Source organism: Lolium rigidum, chromosome 1 (genome assembly GCF_022539505.1).
Source record: "Lolium rigidum isolate FL_2022 chromosome 1, APGP_CSIRO_Lrig_0.1, whole genome shotgun sequence".
NCBI lineage: Eukaryota > Viridiplantae > Streptophyta > Magnoliopsida > Poales > Poaceae > Lolium > Lolium rigidum.
Window position 1 is genome coordinate 7,284,059 of NC_061508.1, and position 13,746 is coordinate 7,297,804.

Below are 13,746 nucleotides of genomic sequence, written 5' to 3' on the forward strand. Positions count from 1 at the left end.
TGAAGTTGGTAAAAATCTAGAAAACGACGGAAGAAATCGGAGGCAGGGAGGCCGAAGCCGCGCTCGAAGTGAGCAAGAAAGATGACGAACTCACCGGGTTCGAGCACCGGTTCAATCTCATCACCAGGAAGCCGGCAGGATACTCCTTCCGGTATCCTTCTCGACCGGTACAGCCAGTCGATCTCGTGCTGATTTACTTCGGAACCTCTCCAGGCTCCGCGGGTGATGCCAGAAAGATCTACCCCGGGTGCTTGGCTAGAGCTACCGGCCTCTTGGCTTCTTCCGGTATCAGCCTCCATCTGGGCAAGCTCGGCTGAAAGTCCGTCGTAAGCTTTGCTCTGATGGCTATTGGAGGAGGACTCGGAAACACGATCCTCGCTAGATATATGAACACGAGAAACGCCGGAATCTACCCGAAAAACAGATTTCCCAAGATCTACCCTTGCGCGAAGATCTACGAGTAAGAGGAAAAGCAAAAGAAAAGAAAGGGTAAATACTCTAACGGCCCAAGATCTAAAGAGCGACGAAGAAAGAAGAAAATGTGTTTCGAGCCTAACCTGAGGCGGCGAAGGCGCGTAGGGAGAAGGTCGCCGGAGCGGCAGCAAGCTCGTGAGCGCCGACGGAGGCTGGCGACGGAGAAGGGTGAGAACCGCCGAAGAAAGCTCGAAGCAGTGGCGGCGAAGAAGCACCGGTGGATCTCTCCGCGGCGAAGATCTTCAGCGCAGCAAGAGCAACGGCGCAAGTTCGTCGGAAGCAGGGCTCTGGCGGCGACCGGCGGTGACGAGGTTGCACGAAGCGAAGGGCTCGAAGCACTGGGAAGTAGGCGAATGCGGGGAAAGAGATGAAGTGGAACCGCACTCCCTCTTTATAGGAGAAGGAGTTAATGGGCCGGCAACCGCTGGGTCGCGACGGTTCAGTTCGTGGGCCGCCACGTGGCGCGATGATACACGCGCGGAAAGTAATGTGCCACAGGGAGGCCACACGGATCCGAAACGGCAACGAGGATCTGGTGCGGCATCATAAATGCAGGCGCGGAAGCCGAAGGGAAGTGACCCCTGACACTGGCGCGTCAGATACAGTGCGCATGTCTCTGACATGCACTGTACCCAAGAAATTCTCGACTTCACCGAGGAGGAGTTTAATGTCATAAGATACCGGAAGAGTCCGGAAAGTAACAGAAAGAAGCTAAGGCAAAGAGGCCGGCATCTTCGAACAGGGTGCCGGAAAGATCAAACCGGTACCTTGTGAGATAGAAACCTGGCATGGCCCGTCGGATAAAATCCACCGGACTATACCAGCTTCGGGGACTAATGTTGGGGGGATGACCCCCGGTATGCCAAAGGCATGCCAAACCGGATGGTTTGAGCCATCAAGATACCGGTTTGATGTTCGTTCCGGAGAGTAAAGTTAAACGATTGGCTAAGTAAATCTATACCGGTATCCCCAAAGAGAGGTATACCGGTATGGGCTAGGAAGACACCGGGCTGCTGGTAAGAAGTGCACTGTAGGACGTCGGCACGACTGGTCAAAGATTCTCTCAAGAGCTAGAGGACAAGGATGACCTAAGCAAAGTAACTTTAAACGAAGCCCTAACGCCAAAGAGGAAGGTGACGCCAAAAGCAACCGGAGAACGGCAGCTTCCCCGATTAAAGAAGATACCGGCTTCACCTATGATTAAAGTAGCTTTGTAAAGTAGTTTTTCTGTTCAAAGATGCCATTAGGGTTTATTCCCCTGTAAGCCACCCTCTCCCCTATATAAGGAGAGGGGGCACACCCCCATCGCGGGCATGAGACGAGGAGATAGATGCATCCAAAAACCTGTATCCTGTTGAAATCAATGAAGAGAAAGATCTAGAGCAGAGTTCTTCCTTGTGTCTCTCTTCTTCCACCTCTGGCTTAGGCCAAGTTCTTGAGGAAAGCACCCGGAAGTTCATCCAATCTAATCCAAAAACCCTCCCCCGAATCCTCTAGCGTCCAACTCGGCCCCAACTTAAGCCATCCCATGGCATCTGTCTGTTCACCACGACGACAGGGTCCAGCGTGACTGTCTGCCTGTGGAGGCGGCACCGCCGAGGCCGGCTGCCCTGCGTCCCGCTGCTCGCCGCCCCGAGGCTGTAGCGGCCCCAGCCCCGTAGATGTCGTCGCCGACTGCTGCAGCCCCGTAGACACCGTCGCTGGCTGCTGCAGCCCCGTAGACATCGTCGCCGGCTGCTGCTGCTGCCCCGTAGACGCCGTCGCCGGCTACTGCAGCCCCGGTCCCTGCCCCTCCCTGGGCATCGAAGGTGGTGGTGTCGCCGTCGCCGGCTGCTCCACCGTCATAGACGGCATGTGAAGGCCCTGCACCAACTCCGTCTGTGCGGAAGTAGAAGACGGAGTGGGTACAAAGTGCGACCTACTCGGCGGCGTAGACGACGACATGGCCGAAGAAGAAGGGCGAGTCCGACCTTGCATAAAAGTCCGAACCCGAGATGGTGAAGAAGCCCTGGACGAAACTGGAGGAGATGCGACGAGATGAGGCGACTCAGACCTGGCGCGAGCCACAATCTCCCGCCCCCTGTCTGTCATCGGCGAGTGGTTAAAAGGGGTCAACGCCACCTGAGTAACCGGTGCAGCTGCTGCTCCAGAAGGGTGCGTAGGAGGGTGACCATCAAAATCCATGTGTGTTGTCTCCGGTGCAACATCCGCCACAGTATCATCAAATCTCTCCTCCTCAAAACCGTGGGAAGCATCATCATCATCATCCTTCCAAAAAAAGGTCGGAACCGAGGGTCTGGCTTATACACAACCGCCTCTCGCCGAAAACGAAACCTGTAGCCATTAAGGTGCAACAGAGCTACCACCTCCAAGCATGGCGGTTTGTCCCCAGTCTTCTCTTTCTCCAAAGCAGCTACGTCTCTCATGGCCACAAGAATTCGAACAATCCCCTGGCCCCGAAGGGTATATAAATCAACACCAAGAGTAGAACCAATAAGGGTACCCACAACCCATAGATCTAAGAAGTGTCGCATGGAGTCAGGTACACCATCGACATGCACCCACACTGGCTTCATAACAAACTCCGGGCTGACATCTTGATGTGCCCATGAAGTAACTAGCGCCTGTGCATTTATCTTGGACACACTCATTTTCATACCATCAATCCTCGACAAGTTCTCAGCTGTAGGGATCCCAATCAGCTAGTTCAAGTACATGATTATGTAGACACGCCTTTTACGAATGCAAACTTGCCTTTTCTACTTATTTTATATCCCAAGACAAAGACTCCACTTACTTGTAGTAATGATAAGAAAATAAGTCATAACATACCGAAAAACCAGTTCTGAACCTAGGTGTAGATGCTCCTGATTAAATAAAAAAATCAAAAAATAGCAAACAAGTTCAAAAAAATCTGTATTTTTCGGACAATGAACATGAATAAGTGGTCTAACTTCACACCAAAAATCTCCGAGAAAAAAATATGTATAGTGGTCTGTGCAAAAAAGACAAAATGCGATGTTGTTTGGAACATCTAGATTTGTTGCTTACATCATCTCAATTTGCCTTTTTTTGCACAGACCACTACATATGTCTTTTTCCGAAGGATTTTGGTGTGCATTTAGAAAACTTGTTCGTATTCATGGCACAAAAATTTCAGATTTTTTTTGAATTTATTTGCTATTTTTTGTTTTTTTATTCAACCAAGAGCATCTACACCCGGGTTAAAAAATGCCTTGTCCTGATCGTTTTCTTACCTAACTTTTGTTGTCCTTTCATATATCGAATGGTCTTGCGAACACATATGTTAATGATTTCATAAGTGAAAAAGCATAGAATTTCTTTTTCTAGAAGGAAAGCATCTTTGCCATGTCCGTACGGTCATTACAATCTTTGAAGCGGGAAGTGGCATATAAATAGGGAATTCATTTGCTGGTTAATCATGTGAACTCTGTTAGAGTTTTAGCCTGTACGGTTGTTGATTATGCCATAAAAAAGCAACATTTTTTTTAACTATTGTGTGGCATACCTTCTTCCTTCCAGTAGATTTAACAGCCTTGGTGTATACTATGTGCCAATTACTATTTTTAGAGACGATGTTCCCCAAACACAAGAAATAGCGTCCTCACGTAAATCCGGTTTGGGAACCGCTTTGGAGTTGTAACTGAAGATGCTCTTAGGGATGAGAAAGAACAGACCGGCTGCTTTTCAAAAATTAAAAGAATTGTCCCAAAGAGTGTTGAGTTGATGGGAAGTTTTATTCTAAAGTGGAGTAGATTGCACAGACACCACGATGGAAAATTCCTGGTGATGACTCGGCGAATTATTAAACGATTAACAGAAGAAGAATAGTTTTTTTCTGAACAAAGAAGAAGAATAGTTGACCCAGGCCCACGTAGAAGAGAGAGAGAGACAGCAACCGGCCAAACGACGACGACCTCCCCTTTTTCGCTTACGCGTTTTGTTGCCAGATCCCATTCTCCCTCATCCCGCGCAGCAGAGCACTTATCCGAGCTTCACCTCGCCGGACGCAACAGGCCAACAAACCGCGGCTGGCCGGACGTCCTCTACGGTAGATCCAGACCGCCAGGTACGTACGGCCCCGCCCCATCCTCCCATCGGCCGGCGCCATATCCCGATAGGTGTTCAGATCGGCGACGCTGACAGATAAAACCCTGCAGTGCTAGCAGTGAAGAAAAATCCACTCTTCACTGCTAACCGCACGGCCATGGCAGCAGCTCTGGTCACCGGGCGAGCTCCGAGTCCAACTTCCTCGTAGGCACGACCCCATCTCCTCCTGCCGTAAGTGCTACAACGCTTGGCCTTACTTTCATTAGAGCATCTCTAGTCTAGACCTCTTAAACCATTAAAATTTCAGTCTCATACGGTTTTGGACGAATGACGAGAATAGACCCCTCAAACTCGCCAAAACCGTAAAAAAGTTTGAGGGGTCGGTAAACACAAGCTTCCAACCCGTAGAAGAACTGTTCCGAGGGCCGATACGGCGGCAGATCCTCATCGCTGCGAGGCCTTGGCGCGAACAAATTCTCCTCACTCCTCCTTCCAGTGTAGTCGGCTAGTCGCTGCCGCCGCAGATCCCGCCGTCCCTGCCCGTTACTCGAGAGGAGAGGGGAGCTAGTGCAGAAGAGAAGTGTGCCATGGTGGAGCTCATTGCGTAGGAGAACAAAATCGTGATAATGAATCCATCCAATGAATGTGTACACAATGAAATGGTGGGTGGGACTATGCAAGGATGGAGATCTTGCATAGGAGGAGGGAAGTGGCCTTGGTTCGTGCAGCGGCAGAGGCATCGGCTCGTGCGGCAGCAAGTGGTGGTGGCGGCTTTGAGGACAGGGCGACCGCCGGCGCCGAGTGATTCTTCGTCGATCCTCCATAGCGACTTCTCTTTACGTGGTAAAATGCTGATCTAGTATACGGACGATGAATTTGGTTGTTTAAAACTATTGTATATTGTCTCATATTTGTCAAATTTCGTTGAAACTGTGCAAAACTTTAATTTGCGGTTCAGTTTGAAGTTTTGATGTGGTTTTGCTCAGACCAGACCCTAGGCAAGCGGTATAACCGAATATTTCGGAATATGCGGTTACATCGCTTGCCTATGGAGGTCTGGTCCGCGGAAGCTTTTTCAGCCCGAAAATTACGTTTTTTTTCTATAATTTGTGATTTGAGGGATGTGCTAAAGATGCTCTTAATCGAACCTATTTTCATGGTCTAGGTTGACGACAGCAACTGTAGCTGTTTTCAATGCATTCCACATAGACAGCATCCCCTCCACTTTAGGTACGACCCCATCCCCTCCCGCCGTGTTCCATCACTTGGTATGATGCGGTTGGGTCGCATTGGAGTGTTGTACTACTTGGTCTTACTTTCATTAGAGCATCTCCACTTGCCCTCCCTAAAGGTACTCTATATGCCTTTAGGGAGTGCCGGTGTCCAAATTCTTGCCCAGCTGCGGCTTGTTTTTTTAGCCGGTGCGGTCCAACTTTGCATTCCGGCGCCCTCAGGCCGAAACCAGTAGAAAGGGAGGCTAGTGGGGCCACCGGCGCGCCGCGTGTTGGCGGGAAAGAAGCGGGAAGAAGCCGTGGGAAACGTCTGCGTGGTCGTGGACCCGCCCCGTCAGCGTCGGCGGAATCATCTTCCTCATCGTCTTCCGCGTCTGTTAAAGCCTGCTCGCCTTCCGCGTCGAGTTGCGTCGGCGTTAATGCGCCTCCTCGTCTTCAGCGGCGGTCAAAGGCTGCTCGCCTACCGGTCGAGTCGCGATGGCGTTTATGCGCCTCCTCGTCTTCAGCGACGGTCAAAGGCTGATCGCCTTCCGCGTCGAGTCGTGTCGGCGTTAATGCGCCTGCTCGTCTTCAGCGGCGGCGTTAATGCCCGCTAACGGGCTTCCTTGGCGCTATATAAACCACCGTGCGCCTCCCTCGCCGTACATTCCACCTCGTCTCTCGTCCTCCAAACCTCCACAACGTCGTCATCCGTGAGCCCCTAGCCGCCATGGACAACCAACGACTTCAGCCAGCGGTTCCTCCATGTCACCGAGGCGCGCGCCCTTTCGGACGCGCGCTACCCCGTCCCGCTGGACATGCGCTGTCCGAGGGGGGGGGGGGGTGCTCAACCGCGACAGCCTGCCGGTTCCCCTGTGCCGACGGGGACCGAGCGAACGATCGCCATCTACAACCACTTCTGGGACCACCTCACGGCGGAGGAGCGGAACGACCCGCAAGTGGTTGCCAGACAATGACGACGCCTGGGACGTCTTCTTCGTCCGGCAGCACGCAGATCACCTGACCGCCTACGACGGCAACGGTAACCCACCGTCCAACTACAATATCACTAGACGGCAGCGATGGTGGAGCGCGACAGGGAGGACCCTCGCGTGGGTCCTCACTACATCACCGACGGGAACAACCCGTAGCTGCAGATGCCACCACGACACCTACAGCTGGCGGCACCGCGGGGCAATGGTGGCTACTGGCTAGTGCGCGGCGCCGCGGGGCAATGGTGGTCAGTGGGCGGCGCGCCGATCGTCCAAATCGTCGTCGCGCTCCTCCTGCCCCTCCTCGCGCGGGTCCTCGGCGTGCAAGTCGTCGTCGAGGTACTCGCCCTACAACACACCATCACCCAGGTTCCTGGCGATGGTGAAGGACGAGCCAGTGGAGGTTGCTTCATCTCGCAGCCGGCACCACGGCAGTCGCGGCGGCGCCCTCGTCATCCGCGAGGCCTCTCTACCGCGCCAACGTGAGTGGATGCCACCGCCGGAGTACAAGGCGGCAGCCTCCATCGTCAAGGCGGAGGATGACCCGGAGAGTTCCCTGGGCTGCGCCAAGCCTAGCTGGGGTCCAGCGACGGACGCGTTCGCCGAGGCGTGGAGCGCGGCGGACTACCGCCGAGAGGAGGAGGAGGAGCGCCGCCAATGCCTCGACCACGTTATCAACCTCGACGATGACGACGAGGAAGCTAGCCCATCCAGCAGACTGCGCGGGAGGTATTAGATTGATGCACTAGTCAAGTTTTCCAAAAGTCCGAAATGTTGGAAATGGCTAGGCTATATATTTTAGCACTCCCCCTCACGTCTAGTCTAGACAAACGGGAAGACACTAGACGTGGGTAATCGGGGGCTGCAACTATTCATAGTAGATTAAATAGTGCGTTAGCCGGGGTTTAAACTTGAGACCTCCTAGCTCTGATACCATATTAGATTAATGCACTAGTCAAATTTTTCAAAAGTCCGAACTGTTGGAAAAGGCTAGGCTATATATTTTAGCAGGAGGCGCGGGGACACCGGTCAGGGTTGCAGCAGCTACCTCATGCAGCCGAAGGAGGAGGACCCTGAGCGAGGACTACGCGACGGCCATGTACTGCCGCCTAGGGCTATGGCGCGGCAACGGTAGTGGCAGTAGCTAGTTTTTTGTTAATCTATGTTTTCAAATTTGTACAAATATGGGCCATATATAGCCAAACAATCAATGAATTTACTTTTTCTTCAAATTTTGTTATGTTTTAAAAATGTATTTTTTTTAGTATAGGAGCCGCGACTGGCAGCCGGCCGGCCCTATTTTAGTTTTACCGCCGGCGCCTCCCCATATGTGCCCTAAAACGGCTGCGTCGAAGCCCATATAGGGTAGCCGATCAGTGGAGATGCTCTTAATCCATCTTATTTTCAAGTTGTAGGTTGACATACATCAAATTTAACTGTTATCGAGACTGCGCGCTGAGCCAGCACGGCAGCGGCAGACGATGGAGGCGATGCTGGTGAGTGTGACGACGGGGGCCCTGAAACCTGTTCTGGGGAAGTTGGGGGCACTGCTCAGCGACAGGTACAAGCGTTTCAAGCGGGTGCGCAAGGATATAAAGTCACTCACGAACGAACTCGCTACAATGGATGCCTTTCTCATGAAGATGTCGGAGGAGGAGGATCACGATGTGCAGGATAAAGTTTGGATGAACGAGGTGCGCATGTTGTCCTATGACATGGAGGACTGCATCGACGACTTCATGCAAAGCGTTGATGATAAGGACACTAAGCCGGAGGGCTTCATTAAGAAGATGAAGCACTCGCTGGGGAAGATGAAGGATCGCCGTCGGATTGGCACTGAGATACATGATCTGAAGAAACAGATAAATGAGGTGGGTGAGAGAAATGCAAGGTACAAGACTCGTCAAGTCTATGCCAACACAAAAAATGCAACAGTTGACCCTAGAGCTCTTGTTATCTTTGAGCATGCCTCAAATCTAGTTGGAATTGATGAACCCAAGGCTGAGATAATCAAACTGTTGACAGAAGAAGATGCACACGCGCCAACACAACAACTGAAGATAGTCTCCATCGTTGGGTCCGGAGGTATGGGGAAAACCACTCTTGCAAACCAAGTGTATCAAGACCTCAAAGGGCAATTTGAGTGTAGGGCCTTCTTGTCGGTGTCACGAAATCCAGACATGATGAATATCCTAAGAACTATTTTTAGTGAAGTTAGTGATCAAGGTTATGCCAGCACTGAGATGGGGAGCATACAACAGCTAATCATCAAGATCAATGCTTATCTACTAGGCAAGAGGTATAAATGCTATTTGTCGCCCTTCAATATTGAAGTGAGTTATTTAGATATTTCGCATGAAAATTATACTAGTAACGTGTCATCGATATATGTTTTATGTTTATGTATTAACATATTTTGTGTACCACGTTAGAAAATGTTACTGTTTTTAAATACCTTTTTGCTCTATCGTCTATCCAATGTATACTTTCAAAGTCATCACTTTAATGTGGATCTTTGTGTCTAACAAAGGTTCTTGCTTAGCTGCTCATACAACCCTGGTTGAAGAGACTTCCAGATCAATTAGTTACGCACTTATGGTCACTGATAATAATATTCTATCAATCTCTTTTTCTCTACGAAATTAAATCCTATCCAATCTTTCGTCAAGATAAAATTAATCACTCTGCATCTTTTATGTACCCACACGCCCACACCCTCATGTTTAAACAATTGCTTATCTCCCTACTTCTCCATAATGTGCCAAGCTAACATGAATGTGCACACACGAATTAAGTATTTAATATACATGCCATTTTAGTACATGTGCCATATTTTTAATTACTAACGTTTTCATGTTTTTTTTGCGGAAACTAACGTTTTCATGTTGTGTGTAATGATTTCATTTATTTAATTATGTATAAATGTATGTGATATATACTTAATTTTTCAAGGCACACCATCTAACATTTAGTTATCCATGTGTAGGTACTTTATTGTTGTTGACGATATTTGGGATGTCAAAACATGGGATTGCATTAAGGGCGCATTTCCCATTAACAATTCTGGAAGCATAATTATCACCACTACGCGCATGAACACTGTCGCAAATTCATGTTGTTCACCATTTGATGGGCATATTTATAAGATAAGGCATCTAGACATGGTACACTGCAGACAGCTATTTCATAGAAGACTATTCAACTCTGAAGAAAAATGCCCTTCATACCTTAGAGAAGTTTCTGAGAAGATCTTGGAAAAATGTGCCGGGTTACCTTTGGCGATCATTGCTGTATCTGGGTTGTTGGCTAACACAGAAGAAGTAGAGCTTCAATGGAATCAAGTGAAAGATTCAATTGGTCGTGCACTTGAAAGGAATGCTAGTGTTGAATTGATGATGAAGATATTATCACTTAGCTACTATGATCTGCCAGGTCATCTAAAAACATGTCTGTTATATCTGAGTATGTATCCAGAAGATTCTATTATTAAAAAGAAAATACTTATAAGAAGATGGATTGCCGAAGGATTCATTCATAAAGATGGAAGGTACACAACACATGAGTTGGGAGAAAGGTATTTGAATGAACTCCTCAATAGGAGTTTGATCCAACCCGTGAGCACAAATAAGTATGGTAAGCTGACGAGTTGTAAAGTTCATGACATGGTTCTTGATTTCATCATATCCAAGTCCATTGAAGAGAATTTTGTCACTTTGGTTGGTGTTCCCAATCTAACCCTTGGTGCACAAGGCAAAGTTCGTCGACTATCTCTCCAAGTTGGTTACGAAGGAAATTCTATCCTACCGACGGGGCTGGTATTTGCCTCATGTCAGATCACTCGGTGTGTGTGGAAATTACTCCGAGGTCCCTTTTTTGGATGAGTTCAGGCACTTGCGTGTCTTGCACGTTGCGCATTGCCAGCCATTAGAAAACCACCACTTCGCAAATATAGGAAGATTTTTAAAGCTGAGGTACCTGAACCTTGAAGGGATGACTGTACTAAGTGAGCTCCCGGAACAAATCGGATATCTAGGGTGCTTAGAGATGTTGGACATAAGGTCAACGGCAATTCATACATTACCGGCAACTATTGTTAACCTCAGAAAATTGGTGGATCTTCTTGTCAGCAGTGATGTTAAATTTCCTGATGGAATAGCCAAGATGCAATCACTTGAAGTTTTGAAATGGGTGGGGGTCTTCACGCAGCCATGTAACTTCTTCTTAGAACTTCGCCAATTAAAGAATCTGAGGAAGCTGACTCTCGAATTTAATTATAGTAGTGCCATTATGCCTACAATGGGATATGAGGAGTGCAAAGAAGTTATTTTCACCTCCCTTCACAACCTAGGAACTGAGAACCTCCGTTCTCTAGAAATTGTTTGTGGGCGTTTCATCCTGGAGGAATCTTCTTTTCCTGCTCCGCTTAGCCTCCAGAAAATAAAAACATCTTGGTCATTTGTCCCGCAGGTTCCAGATTGGGTGGCCTCCCTCGTGAACCTCCAGCAGCTATGCCTTCAAGTGGATGTAGTTGGAGGAAGGTCTGTGCATCCTTGGAGGCTTAGGGCATCTCCAACCGCGCGACCCATCCCGCGCCCGCGCGTCCGGATGGGTCCAGCCGGACAAAAACCCGGCTCAACGCGGGGACGCACCGCAAAAGCGGACGGCCGCGGCGTCCGGAACGACGCAAACCCGGCCCAAATCTGGGCCGGGTTTGCATGGCCGCGGATGGCACGCGGCGTCCTCGCGTGTCCGCCCTGTCCGCGTGGCTGGCCCACCTGTCGGTGCCCCAGTCCTATTAAATGTGGACTGGGGAAGGGGACTGTCCCTATCCAGTCCCCACTTTCCACTCCGGCCGCACGCGCGAGCTCCTCACTGCAGGCGGCGCTCGCGGCGTCCCGCGAGCAGCAGGACCTCGACGAGCTGGCCAAATGGCCGCACCTCGCCTCCGCGCTGCGCGCCTCCGCGCTGGAGGAGGCGGCCAGGAAGGCCCAGGAGGACGCCCAGGCGGAGACGTGGGCCTTCCTCGAGCTGGCGCGCTGTCAGGAGGAGGCTACGCGTCAGGCGGCGCTCCGGGAGGAGGAGGAGCGCCGGGCCGCGCGCCTGGCGGAGGAGGAGCGCCTGGCCACGCAGGCCGCAGCGGAGCAGCTCCGGCAGGAGTCCGCGCGGAGGGCACGGCTGCGCAGGCCGGCGAGCCCGCCGAACCCGCACTCCCCCGGGAAAGGGCGCAGTGGGAGCCCTGGCCGGAGTCGCCGGTGCCCTCCGGCGTGTCGAGCCGGAACAGCGCGTCGCCGCCGGGGGCGTCGTCGTCATCGGCGTCGACGATGACGAGTACTACGGGAGTAGTATCGCCGGCGGCCACCGTGCTCGCAAACCCTGTCTAGGGTTTTTTTAGTTTAAAGCCCATATAGGGCTTTCTTTTGTGTAAAAATTGCCCAAAATAGGGCTAAGTTTAATTAACCACTACTTTAATGTTATTTTTGGCTGTTTTCCTTTTTTATTTTTATTTTTGTTATTTTAATTACATATGCGGTGCGTCCGCGCGTTGGGCGCAGCGTGCGACCCAAACGGACACGCGGACGCGGGCCGCTGTCCGGGTGTCCGTTCGGCCACCCAAACGGCCCAAAACGGACGGCCCAGCGCGTCCGTTTGGGTCGCGCGGTTGGAGATGCCCTTACGTGCTCTTCTTTTTCTGGATCTAAGAAGAGTAGAAAAAATATCTGGAGATAAAAGACTCACAGTCAGTGGTGGAGTTGGGTTCAGATGCCTGAGGCAGTTTATCTACGGGGCGCAACATGGGATGGATCTAGTGACATGGGATGGATCTAGTGTTTGCTGCAGGAGCAATGCCCAAGCTACAGAAGCTTCAAATTACCTTTGCCGCAGATTTTTTTCGATAAAGGGAATATATTAATATCAAAACGATACCAATTACACCCAGCCTCTGCAACAATGCACCACCCTAATGGCACTACGGATGCACACAGCCAAAAAAAGAAAAGAAAACTAAGAAACAAAAGTCCCGCTACAGTATCTCGGGCCTAACAACAGCAATACATCCACCGCCAAGACAACACCTGAAATACGAGAATCTCCAAAAACGACGCCTCCAAGAAGGGAACGAGTGCGCGACACCATCATCGCCCGATCAACGATCTTAGGTTTTCACCCGAAGATAGTCCCCACTCTCAAAACAATGCCTCCAACAAGGTCATTGCCGGGCACAACCAGTTAAGGCCGGACCTTGGGTTTTCACCCCGAAAGGTAGGACTCGAACTTCACCTGTGTTGTCGCCCCCACTTTCATACCGCTGCTCGTGAAGCCCGGAACACCAAGCAAGTCCCTCAACAACGCGGAGACTTGAACCTCCCTTAGCTAGTCCTCCCCTCCGGCCTTCATGAACTTCTCTTCTTCCGACTTTCATCATGGATCCATAGTCACTTGATGTCAACACAGAAAAAGAGTTTCGCGCCGCTCCCTCCAGAACCAATCGGTCAGATGAAACTGATTTTCAAATTACTGTTTCTTCTTGTGATTTCGGAATCGAGAACCTCGCCTGCCTTGATGCTGTCAGATGTGAAGTACTTAGTTGGTCCGACGAAACTGTTGCAGCTGCAAAGTCTGCCATGGAGAGAGCAGCGAGCGCACATCCCAACCACCCTACTTTACTCTTTAAACGAAGACTATATATGCATGGTGGGTAGGAGACCCACACTGCAACTTCAGGTAATTTGTTCAAATTCCCTAGCTACATTTTATATCTCTTTATTTTGTTGCCTCGTATGTTCAGGCTAATCGATTTTGGTGGCTGACACTCTTGTTGAATTTCAGTGTGCTGAAGATGGCGCTAGCCCTACCGGATGATGGTGTAGGACATTGTCGGCCGGACTTGTGTTGCTGTATTCCTTTTGAGCAAGCTACATAATTTATCGCTTCTGCTTGTTGAATTTGAATGGACTTGTGTAGTACAGTTGCTAGCGCGAATCCCTCCCTGGCAATCG

General features: G+C 50.4%; 1 pseudogene; it reads left to right on the forward strand.

Annotated features, from left to right (window-relative positions):
- Nucleotides 1–8,229: 8,229 nt before the first annotated feature.
- Nucleotides 8,230–13,540, forward strand: LOC124703589 (annotated as a pseudogene).
- The last annotated feature ends 206 nt before the right edge of the window (nt 13,541–13,746 follow it).